Raw genomic sequence first — 12,360 nt, 5'->3', positions numbered from 1 at the left:
AAGCAATTAGGCAAGAAAAAGACATAAAATAAAAATTGGAAAAGACGTAGTGAAACTGTCATTATTTGCAGATGACCCTTAATATACTTAGAGAAACCAAAAGATTCTAAAACACTAATAGAAATAATAAATACGTACAGTAAAGCAGCAAGATACAAAATAAATACATAAAAGTCAGGTGCCTTTCTATATGCAAACAATGTACCAGAAGGTAGGGAAATAAGAAATACAATCCTATCACAATCACACCAAAAAGGATGAGTTACCTGGGAATAACCTTAACAAAGGACTTGAAGGTCGTTTGTTGAATATTATAGAACTCTCTGAAAAAAAAAATAAGAGACATAAAGAGATGGAACTATATCCGGTGCTCATGGGTAGGAAGAATTAACATAATTAAAATGGTCATATTACTTAAAACAATCTCTAGATTCAATACAATACCTATCCAAATACCAATGATAGTTTTTCAAAGAAATAGAACAAAAAACTGTAAAATTTATATGTGAAAGTATGAAAGGCTTTGAATACATAAGCTATTCAAGGAAAGAAGAATAATGGAGGTATTACACTTCCTGTCTTCAAATATATTACACAGCAACAGTAATCAAAACAATATGGAAAGATTTAAACTTGGGTCACCTGACAGCTTCCGTCCACATAGCCCATTCCAGACATGTATTTTTCCTTGGGTTAGGTTATGGGACTTTACTTACAAACTGGTCCCCAAAAGGCTGTCTCCACTTCAGCCTCAAACAAAGAAACCAAGACTTCCCTAAGTACCCAGACAGGTGGACATGTCAAAATGCCTAGGTGAGCAGAAGGGAGAAGAAAAGGAGCAAGAAGCAATTGAGCAATGTTGATGAAATACAAAATGAACTAGACAGACTTAATGAAAAAGCCAGTGAGAATATTTTGAAAGTAGACCAGAAATATAACAACTCCACCAACCATTTTTTCCCCCCAGAAATGGTTGAAGTTGATTGCAAAATCTCAGTTTTTTGGGTAACAGTATTTGTAAAACATCCACAATTATCTTGACTGTTTATGGAGAAGAATGAAGAGGTGCTACATTATTTGACAAGAGTTGAAGTGACACAATTTAAAGATATTAAATCAGGTTATAGTATAGGTTTTTATTTTGATGAAAACCCTTACTCTGAATATCAAATTTTCTACAAAGAATTTCATCCAAATGAGATTGTTAAACCATTTTCAAAATCCACTGAAATCAAAAGGAAATCTGTAAAAGGACTTGATGAAATGTTCATGTTAACTGCAGTATAAAGCCAACGGAAGAGACACCATGAGGAATCAGAGAGCTTCTTTATCTGGTTTACTGACTATTCTGACAAAGGTGCAGATGATTTAGGAGAGGTCATCAAAGATGATATTTGGAAAAATCCATTACAGTACTATTTGGTTCCTGACATAGATGAAGAATAAAAGGAAGAAGAAGATGATGATGATGATGGAGGAGGAGCAAAAGAAGGTGGAGGAGGGAGAAGTCCTGGGGGATGGAGTGATGTTGATGAGGAAGAACTGAAAGATAAAGATGATGAGGTGATGGGGGCGGAGTGGGGAATGGGATCAAAAACGGGGGAGGGGGGAAGGGAGGGAAATGCACGGGACTATGGTGGTGGCACAGGGGTGATTTGGTGATGGGAAACCCGCGGGGATTACAATCGAGATGGAAAAAAAATATGCAAAATGATGTAAAAACAAACTTTGTAGTAAAAAATATTAATATATATATAAAAAATAAAAAATAAAAAAAGATGATGAGGTGAACAAAGGCAAGGAATATGAAGGGGAAGATTAGTAATGAAACACTGATGTTTTCCAACCTTTTTAAATTTTCTCCAGTCCCTGATAGAAAATTTCAGTCTTTTTTTCTTTCCCCTTCTTGTGCTCAGTTGCCCTGTTTTTGAGGTCTCTTTATGCCATGGTTCTCAACTTATTTAGGGGGGAAATATATTGAGTACAATCAGTGGGAGAAGTATCGCTACCCCTTTCTGTTATAAATTCATTTTCATCATTTCTGTCTCAACAAAAATATTACGCATTCAACACCACCATGTTCTGTGGGAAAAAGAAAAACATGCTCCTTAGCTTTGCTGGAGGCTGTAGAATACCGGGCCTCTGTTTTGTAGTACAGAGAGTTCTGATTTCCCCCCTTTTCTCAGGATATTGGGCTCAGAGTTTACACTGTATCTCTGTGAATATGGACATACACTTACCAATATGTATCTATTTTCTTTTGCTTAAAAAGCCTTAAAAAATGGGGCAATAGAAGGTCAAAAAAAAAAAAAAGGGTGGATTTGAGATGTTTGGATGGGCTAAAAAGGGGCAATTTGACAAGATGGCTTTACCTTCGGCACGTTTAATTGTGATGTTAATGGACAGCCTTGAAGTTTAAGATGACACTTTTTTTTGTAAGTCTTATATTTATTAGAAAAAAACCCATTTTAAAAAAGATTTATTTATTTGTGCATGCAGAACTGGGGTATAGGCCAGAGGTGCAGGGGTGGTGAGAGGATTCACCAGAGACAGCGGGGAGCAGAACAGGCCGACTGATGAAGTACAATGCTGAGGGGAGCAGCAGGTGGGCCAGGAGAGGTCTGCCACACCACGTGGATTTCCTCCCGGGCTGAAGTGCTTTAGCTTCTTAGTGCTGCGCTTTAACAGGCTGCGCCACCAGGGAGGGCCCAAAGAACACAACATTTTTAAGTGGGATGTGCTTATCTGAGTAAAAGCTAGTATAGAATATGATTTTTAAAAATAATATAGTAGTTTATTTTTACATCATTTTGTGCATTTTTCCATCTCACCTGTAATCCCCGTGGGCATCCCATCACCAAATCACCCATGTGCCATCACCATAATCCAGTGCATTTCTCTCCCTCCACTGTTTTTGATCCCATTCCCCACTCCATCCCACAAAATGTCTCTGGTATATAGCTGTTCGTTATTATTATTTTCTCGCCTGATTTGTTATATTCCTGCTATAAGTGAAACCATCGATATTTTTCCTTTTCTTTCTGGCTTATTTCACTAAGCATGATCTTTTCCAGCTTCATCCATGTTGCTGCAAAAGACATGTGTTTATTTTTTTTGGTTGCTGACTAATATTCCATTGTGTATATGTACCACATACGATGACACTTTCAACATAAAATTCTCTCCTAATGAATAAACAAAACAAATAAAAACAATATAATACTGGAACAAAAATGAAAATTCAGATCAATGGAGCAGAATAGAAATCCCTGAGACAAATCCACACAAATAAGGAGAACTTATCTTAGACAAAGGACTATGGCCATACAATGGAGAACATATAGCCTCTTTAGCAAAAGTTGCTGGGAAACATGGATAGCCACATGCAAGGAAGTGAAGGAAGACCCATTCTTAACTCCATGCACAAAAATTAACTCCAAATCAATGAAGATCTAGATATATAAACCCAAACCATATAGTACTTGAAAGAAAACACAGCGACACACTATAGGACATTTACCACAAAGATGTATTTGGAAATTCAACCCCAATGGCAAGGGAAACAAAAAAAGTACACAAGTAAGACTACATCAAACTAAAAAGTTTTGTTTCTCAAAAAGAATCACAAAAACAAAAAGGCAACCTACAGAATAAGAAAAAAATATGTGTACATCAAACATCTAATTGGGTTAATCTCCAAAATTTACAAAGTTCTTATATAATCCAACAGCAAAAACCTAAACAACCCAATCAAAAAATGGACAAATGATGTAAATAGACACTTTTCCAAAGTTTACATTCAAATAACCTACAGATATGTGAAAATTATTCATATAAAATTATTCATATAAAATTATTCATTCATCAGTTATAATAAGGGAAATGCAAATCAAAAGTACAATGAGCTGTCACCTCACACCTTTGAGAATGGCACATATCAGAATGTTGGCAAGTTTGCTGTGAAAAAGGAACTTCCAGCTACTGTTGGTGGCAATACAAGTATTGCAAACCCTGTGGAAAATGGTATGGAAAAATTTTTAAAGATTTATTTATTCATACAGAACTGGAGTACAGGCCAGTGATGCAGGGGTGGTGAGAGACAGAGTAGGGAGCAGAGCAGGCAGATTGACGAAGGTCAGTACTGAAGGGAGCAGGGGGCAACACAGGAGAGGTTGCTGTGCCATGTGGACCACCTCTGGGGCAGGGACTGAACTCTCACTGAAGCGGCTGTGGTTAGCTTGCAGTGCTGCATCCCAACCCATTGTGCCAACAGGGAGGGCCGGTAAGGAACTTTTTAAAGAAAATTCCATAAGATCTAGTAATACCTTTTTTAGGTGTTTATTCAAACAATATGAAGACTCTACCTATGCATATGTATATAGAAGCACTATCCATAATTGCCAAATCATGGAACCAATCTAAGTGCACTTCAACACTGGATAAAAAAATCAAGGAATGAATATATACTCAATAGAATACTAAACAGCTGTGGAAAAGATGAAATGGTGTTACTTTGAACAAAATAGATGAAACTTGAGGTGATTATGTTAACTGAAGTAGTCAAAAAGTGTAAGATATAAGGTGGTTTCATTCAACTCTTGAATATAAATAACTAAAGTACATACAGGGACAAAATATAGTAGGAATAAATCTTGTACCAATGAAAGAATATAGTGGCTACCAGAGGGAACAGAGTAGAGAGAGGAGGGAGTAGGATAGGGACACATATGGAGTATTGACATGGGTGATTTGGGAGAGGGTGAATGGGACATGTGCACATATGGAAGAGCAACAATGTAAATCCCTCCCATAATTATGTGCTTTTTATAAAAAAAATAAAAATTTAGTGGAAAAAATTCTATTCAAAATGGATTAAAGAGTTGAATATATGTCCCAAAGCCATAAAATATATAGAAGAAAACATAGGTTGTAAGCTCTTTGACAATGACCTTGGAGATGTCCAACAGCAAGAAAAACAAATGAGAAAATAAATGTAAGTTCATGAAAACATCTGCCCACTTAAGGAATTATTGTTAAAATAAAAGATAGCTTACTAAATGGGAGAAGACCAATTAACAAAGTGTTAATATTCAAAGTATATAAAGAACTCATACAATCAAATAACAAAAAAGACAACATGATTTAGAGCACCTAAATATGCATTTCACCAAAGGAGACATACAGATGGCTAGCAGACACATGAAAAGATATTCTAAATCATTTATTATTAAGGAAATGCAAAATAAAAACACAACATTTTACCTCACACCACTTAGAATGGCTATTATCAAAAAGCCAAGATATAATGTGTGTGTGATGTGGAGAAAAAGGAATCATCATCAACTGTTGGTGGGGATGTACATTGGTGCAGCTGCTTGCAAAAAAGTCCTTCAAAAACCTAGTAGAATAGCAACAACAAATGTTGGTGAGGATGTGGAAAAAAAGGAACTCTCCTACACTGCTGGTGGGAATGCAAACTGGTTCAACCACTATAGAAAGCTGTGTGGAGTTTCCTCCAACTACTATAAATGGAGCTACCATATGATCCAGCAATTCCACACCTAGGTATCTATCCAAAGAACACAAAAATATTAATTCAAAAGGACACTTGCACCCCTGTGTTTATTGCAGCACAATTTATAATCAGTAAGCTATGGTAGCAATCCAAATGCCCCAAAATAGATGACTGGATCAAGAAGGTGTGCTATATTTACACAATGAAATATTACTCAGCAATCAAAAAGGACAAACTCATGCCCTTTGAAGAAATGTGGATTATGCTCAGTGCTTTTATGCTCAGTGAAATAAGCCAGAAAGAAAAAGAAAAATATCAAATGGTCTCACTTATAAGAGGAATGTAGAGGAATCAAATAAGGAATCAGAAAAAAGTAACCACAAGAAAGTCAAAATCAAAATCATTAGGCAACTATAGATAGAGACATTCTGTAGGGGAGGAGGATGGTGAAGGATCAGGATAGGAGTGGGAAAAGCACAAGGAACTATGGTAATGCTGCATGGGTGAATTGCTGGTGGTAATTTCATGGGGAAATTATACATTGTACAAAAATGAAAGATGATGTAGTAAATATATTAAAATAAAAAAAATTAGCTCAAAAATAAAAGTTAATAGAAGTACCATATAAACCAGTTTTTCCACTTCTGGGTATTAAATTGAAGGATATGAAAATTTTAATTTGAAGAGATATACACACTCTTTAGTTCATTGTAACACTATTTATAATAGCCAAATACAATAGCCAAAGTAACCTCCATGCTCAATGACGGATGAGTAGATTCAGATGATGTGATATATCTACATAATGGAATGCTACTTTGCTATAGAAAATATGAACTCTTGCCATTTGTTACAACATGGATGGATCTGGAGGGGATTATGCTAGGTGAAATGAGCCAGGAGAAATACAAATACCATGTGATTTTACTCATTTGTAGAATATAAAGAAAAAAAATAAAATGAAACAAAACAAACCCCGAAATCCTTAGACTGACTACAGAATGGTGGTTACCAGAGGTGATGGGAGAAGGAATATATAGAGGAGACAGACTGGTGGTGACTTATGGGGACTGGACTTTTGGTGGTGCTGAGGTATGATACACAGTCTCTGGTGTGAGAAATTGTACACCTAATGCCTATATGCTGTTGTAAACTAATGCTATGTTGAGATAACTGAGGTCGCATGGAGGGAGACTGGGCCCAATAAGACTGTAGAGCATGATATCACTTGCTATGAAAGAGTGGATGGAAGCCAGTACATTAAGGTCAGTGGATAAAAACTGAAACCACTGCTTTGGGGAATGACATGCCTAGAAAATATCTTGAGCTGTAGGCAGATCTCAGCTGAAGTCAGAGGGAAAGTATTTTCAGTAGTTCTGTATTTCTTTGAAGTTCATTGTAGTCTATTAAAAACAGGATAGGAGAAAGCGGAAAGTGGGACAAGCACTGAAGAAAACAGGAGGGAGAACGTGGTGCTTCAGCTGACTTCGATGGAGGATCAGAGGGAAGATAGGAAGCTCAGTGCTCCCTCTCTTTGACCTTGCTGTGTGTGTGCGATCTGGCTCGTCCATCCACCTTGTGACTGACCTGCAAACTTTTAAAATCTGGGATCCAGCTCTGGCAACCCTATCTCTCAGACCTTATGATGCCTGATGTCTAGATTTTGCCTTCAAGGCTTAATTGAAACCACTCTTGTAAAGGTCACCAAATCAAATAGCTTTTATTCTGTACTCATTTCCTTGAGCAGTTTTCTCTTTCTAAAAACTCTCCTCCCATGATTTTCATGACATTTCTCTTGGTTAGCCTTCTACTTTCTGACTGCTCTTTTTCAGTCTCCTTTGTCAAAACACTCTACTTTTTCCTTTTTTCTCAAAGAAATTAGGCCCAGGAGTTCATCCCTGGCTCACTTCTATTTTTGCTTTAGAAGGTTCCACTCACTTTGTCGAGGTTTCTAATTACTCCCATGGCATTAACAATGGCTCTTTCAAGATGCCTTTCAAATATCTACCTCCAAGCTTGACCTTAGTCTGGAGCCTCAGATCCACATATTCAATTGACCTGTGAATTTCCCACGTAGAGTTCCCTTATATAGCTCAAATTAAGCATGTCAAATTAAAGCGGAAGTAGGTGCCTCTTCCCCCCCGCCCCCATTACAGGTTTGAGGTCCTTCAGAAAGGAGCCTGGATGCCTGGATGTCTGGATGTGTTCATCGATTGGGGCTAAGCCAGGACCCCAGTGAGAGGAAGGGATCTTCGCTTTGCACAAGCCTCAGTAAAGGGGGTTCTTATTGGAGGAATGAGTTAATAGCAGGAGGAATGAGTTAATAGCAGGTAGGAAAGAGGACCGGGTGAAGGTGAGACTGTTGTTTTGCACATGGCTGTGACTCACAAACATCAGGCACACTAACCATTATGTCTCTCAGCATTCTTAGTCCCCCTGTTTAGATGCTTGGTCATGTACATATGGACTCATGTCTTGACCTTTCTGCTACCTGCCAGGGTAGCACTGGCCAAGACCCTCTTCACATGCCACTCCCACCAACCTCAGTGTGGAGCCTTCAGACTCAGGGGCAGAGTGGAGGAGGGGTTGGTGCATGCCTAAGCCGCCCCATTGTCATTGTTGGAGCACACGTGTTCCTTAACCAGGAGCCAGCTCTACCCTGGGGCTAGGGCTCAGGGACTGTGGGAAGAGCAAGTTTACTCCACACTTCAATATATTTGTCTATGGATAGAACTTTCCATTCTCTGTGCGTGGAGAATGTGTGGAGGCAGGATAGGAAGTCGTTATTATCTTCACTTTGTAGATAAGAAACTTAGACCTCAAAAGAAGTGAGTTGAGGTAGAGGTGGGCCTAGGAGCGTAGGGATGCCGCTTTCTAGTTCAGAGCACTTGGCACTGCCACACACAAGTAAACCCAGAATCACTTTCTGCATGTCCTGGTGCTAATTCAGGTAGGAAGTCAGCATGCAAGGGGTACCTGCTGGAATGAGGTGAGTTGCATCTATCTGCTTTGCTTAGGAGAGATGGTGGGCAGCCAGAGAGGAGGGGTCTGTGAGCTGCTGTGAGGAGGGAAGGAGGGGACTGGGGTTTGGGCCTGGGAATTCCCATCAGGGATGAAACACTTTCCACCTGCTATTGCCTAAAGTGCCTAAGTCTGTCATGGAATTTGCGTGCAGACAGTTAGATTGGACTTTGGAAACAGAGGATGACAAATGAGTTTCCTTCTTTCTGCTCACGGAGGCCAGCCAAGAACCAGAGCTGGAACCAGGCCTCGGTCGTAAACTAAACAACAGATCCAGTTATTGGTTTCAAGTCTGACAGCCTCCTCTTGTAAGAACTTTAGAACTTGGAGAGGCTCCTTTACACTCTATAAACCAGATGAAAGAATTATGGTTGTTAAGAGCCCAGACAGAATGGCAGGTACACTCAAAGGTGGGTGAGAGGTTGAAAATGCTTCTTAGAATATATTTAGTAATTGTATTACCTTAATTTTCCCAATATGTCTATGAAAAATATTCTGGGAAAATCCTGCTTGGGTGGTGGTTGAGAGTAGGTAAGCAATATGAAGGCACTGGATGCCTTGGGACGAGGAGCTGAGGGTTTAATGAGTTATGACTTCCTGGGACTAATTTTCCAATTCAGTCTTTACTGGATGGGAACTGGATATATAATATGTGGCCCTGTAAATGCACCCATCTTTGACTCTTGGCTCTTCTGCCTGCTAACTGTTGGACAAAGGTAAGTCTGGACTCCCTCTGGCACTCAATTACCTTTTGATGTTAAATAGGGACCATGCTGATATAGCTCATAGGTCTATTGAGAAGATTAAATAGCCACAATAAATGTGAAAAGGCTTTATCTGGCCCTGGTGCAGATATAAAAGGCCAATGACATTATTACCGCATGGTCTTTTGGCTTCTAATTAGCACCCCAAGAGAGAATAAGGGAATCCCAGGATTTCCCAAAGGGGACATATAAGATAGTCTATTTTATTCCGGGTGACCTGTTAAGGGAAATTCATGATTGAACGGGCTGGAGCTCTTCCAGTGACATCTGCTCTCCTGGGTGTATAATAACCTTGTCCTCAGAGTGGAGGTGCCAACTTGCGCCTTGAGTTTGTGGCATAAGTCCCTTTCAGATGTCATCTTTCAGTTATCTCTCTGCTGGACTGAAATTTGAACAAAGCAAATAAAACTAAGTTTAGGAATTAGAAGAGCATAAAAGGTCAGTCAGTTTTATATCAAAATGAAGACTGAATCCATAAGCACTGACTGGGTCAATAATCATCCCAGACAGAGGCAGAATAGAGTTGGGGAGGCTCTGACTGTGAGAATTTGCATGAATCTGAGAGTTGTGTGTACATTATTAAACGGGAAGAGAGAATATGTGAGAACTTCTTTTAAGCTGTAAGGAAGCATATATGTGGAAGTAGCTATTTTTTAATAATTTGTGATGTAGGGATTTTTTTTTTTGTTGTTGTTATTTTGAAATGCAGCAAACCCAAGGGAATTAGGAATGACTGGTTGGTGAGTCCTCACTCTCCCACTTCAAAATGCAGAACAGGAAACAAAAGCAGAAATAGAAACATTGTTTATTTACACAGAGACTGAGGCAAAGGGAGATTGGGGAGAGTGGAGGAAAAGAAAATTTATTGGCTGGCATGTGGCCAGATACTGGTTGTCCTATCCCAGATAGCACCTGCTCAGTTGAGGCCGGTGTCTAAGCAGGGGTTGCAAGCCAGGAGCAGAAAGCAGCCAGAAAAGCCACAGGCTGCCAGTGGGAGCCAGCTGGAAAAGCCCCAGGTCAGGCCCACCTGTTCTGTCCGTTAAAGTCCCCCCGCTGGCCCAACTCGGCCCCGCAGCCCCTCTAAGCTCCACTCAGGAAGTCATGGGCTGGAGCTGCGGAACCCACTGCTCTCATAATTTTATCCTCAAATGGTGTGTTTTCGGTTATGAGGGGGCTCAGGCATACTGAATTGGTATATTCCAGTTCCATTTATTAATTATTTGACAGTGCAGGTTCTGTTATTTTATTATTATCATCACATCTAAAGAACAGTTTTACTCAACAGTGGAGGGGGATCTTAAAGGTCTTTGCCCTGATGTAAAGATGATGGGAATTATCTGGAATTAGAGAAGGCTAATGGTCGTACAGCATTGTGAATATACTAAAAAATCCACACTAAAACCACTTTCACATGTCAAATTTGACCTCTGTTTGAAACATTGCCAAAAAAAAAAAAAAAAAAAAGAAAGAAAGAAAAAACCTCTGCCCAGAAGTAGTAAGAGCAAGGAAGCCTAGATCTGAAGCAGTGAAACAGGCTCACATTCGGTAAGCCAAGCATTGCTTCTTAAAGTGTGAATTGTGTATTTGTGAGCCACAAGGGAGTATTTTGGGGTGGTATGTGTGAGAACAAGACAGAATATTTAGATATAAAACCGTACATTCAAAAGTACAGTCAATATGGTGACAGGTATGGAAGTACAGTTCTGGGGGGAATCTTGTTTGGAGCTTTCCGACTGGCTCCAGTAATGAGAAACCCATATTTTCTTATTTGGGTGGTAAGAGGATCAGTTACTGTGGTAAATGCAAACTTGTTGACCAAACATGTTTGCCCAGAATTGAGGGGTTTCCTGAAATGGAAGGTCATTATTTCTTTTTGTAAAATTTAATGAAGACTTCACCCTCTTGACCACCAGCTTTATTGAGGTATGACTGCTAAATAATGTGAATGTTTAGATTGTACAATGTGATTTTAAAGTGTCTGATGTGATGATTTGATATACAAATACATTGTAATAATATAACTACAATAAAGTTAAATGACATCTATCATTTCACATACTTACCTTTTCAGTGAGAACATTTAGGATCTATTCTCTTAGCAAATATTAAGTAAACAACAAAAAAATTTAAAAAGATTTATTTATGCATACAGAACTGGGATACAGGCCCCGGTGCAGGGGCAGTGAGAGGATTCACCAGAGACAGAGTGGGGAGTAGAACAGGCTGAGGGGAGCAGTGGGTGGGTCAGGAGAGGTCTGCCATGCCATGTGGGTTAGCTCTGGGGCAGGGATCAAACTCATGCTGAAGTGGCTTTAGATTCTTAGTGCTGCGCTTTAACTTACTGTGCCACCAAGGAGGGCCCTCAACAAAAATTTTACTTATAATCACTTTGCTGTACATTGGGTTCCCAGAACATACTCATCTTACAGTTGAAAGCTTTTACCATTTGACCAACAGTTTAGATGTCTATTGATGGATGAATGGATAAAGAAGTAGGCCTGGACTGGCGGAGACCTTGCAACTTCCTGCAAGACCCAGCCAGTCCTGCCTATACTAGTGAGTCCCCGGACACATGTCAGTGAGGGTAACAGATCAGTCAGAAGCCTGGTGAACTCCCATAAATTCCTCAGCACCTGCACAGACCAGCAGAATTAACATGAGACCCTATCAGTAACCACAAAGACTGGTGAGACTACAGACCCATGTTGAGAGGGTGCCAGAGTAGCCAGAGGTCTTGCCACCTCTCCTGACACACCACCAACTGCTCCCCCAGATAGGGGAGACCCTTGACAAGAGAAGGCAGAGGATCCACACATAGAGGAAGCCCCATTACACCAGCTGGATTCCAAAGCTAATAATGGGAAGAATGAAAACCCAACAAATGGCAACATGAGTCCTTACATGAACAGTACAACACACAAAGAGAACAAATCTCCAGAACCTCAAGTCATAAACTAGGAAGCTACATTCTGCTTACCAGATACAGAGTTTCTAATCGCAATGATAAAAGAAATTTTAAAAAATGGAAGAAGACTGGCCCTCCTTGGTGGCGCAGCGGGT

General features: G+C 39.6%; 1 pseudogene; it reads left to right on the top strand.

Moving 5' to 3' along the window:
* The first annotated feature begins 797 nt into the window (after positions 1-797).
* Positions 798-12,360, top strand: part of LOC101632054 — a 21,095-nt pseudogene continuing 9,532 nt past the window's right edge.

This window comes from Condylura cristata, unplaced genomic scaffold (assembly GCF_000260355.1).
Source record: "Condylura cristata isolate star-nosed mole 26May11 unplaced genomic scaffold, ConCri1.0 scaffold00019, whole genome shotgun sequence".
Taxonomy (NCBI): domain Eukaryota; kingdom Metazoa; phylum Chordata; class Mammalia; order Eulipotyphla; family Talpidae; genus Condylura; species Condylura cristata.
This window is presented reverse-complemented; position numbering and strand designations above follow the sequence as displayed.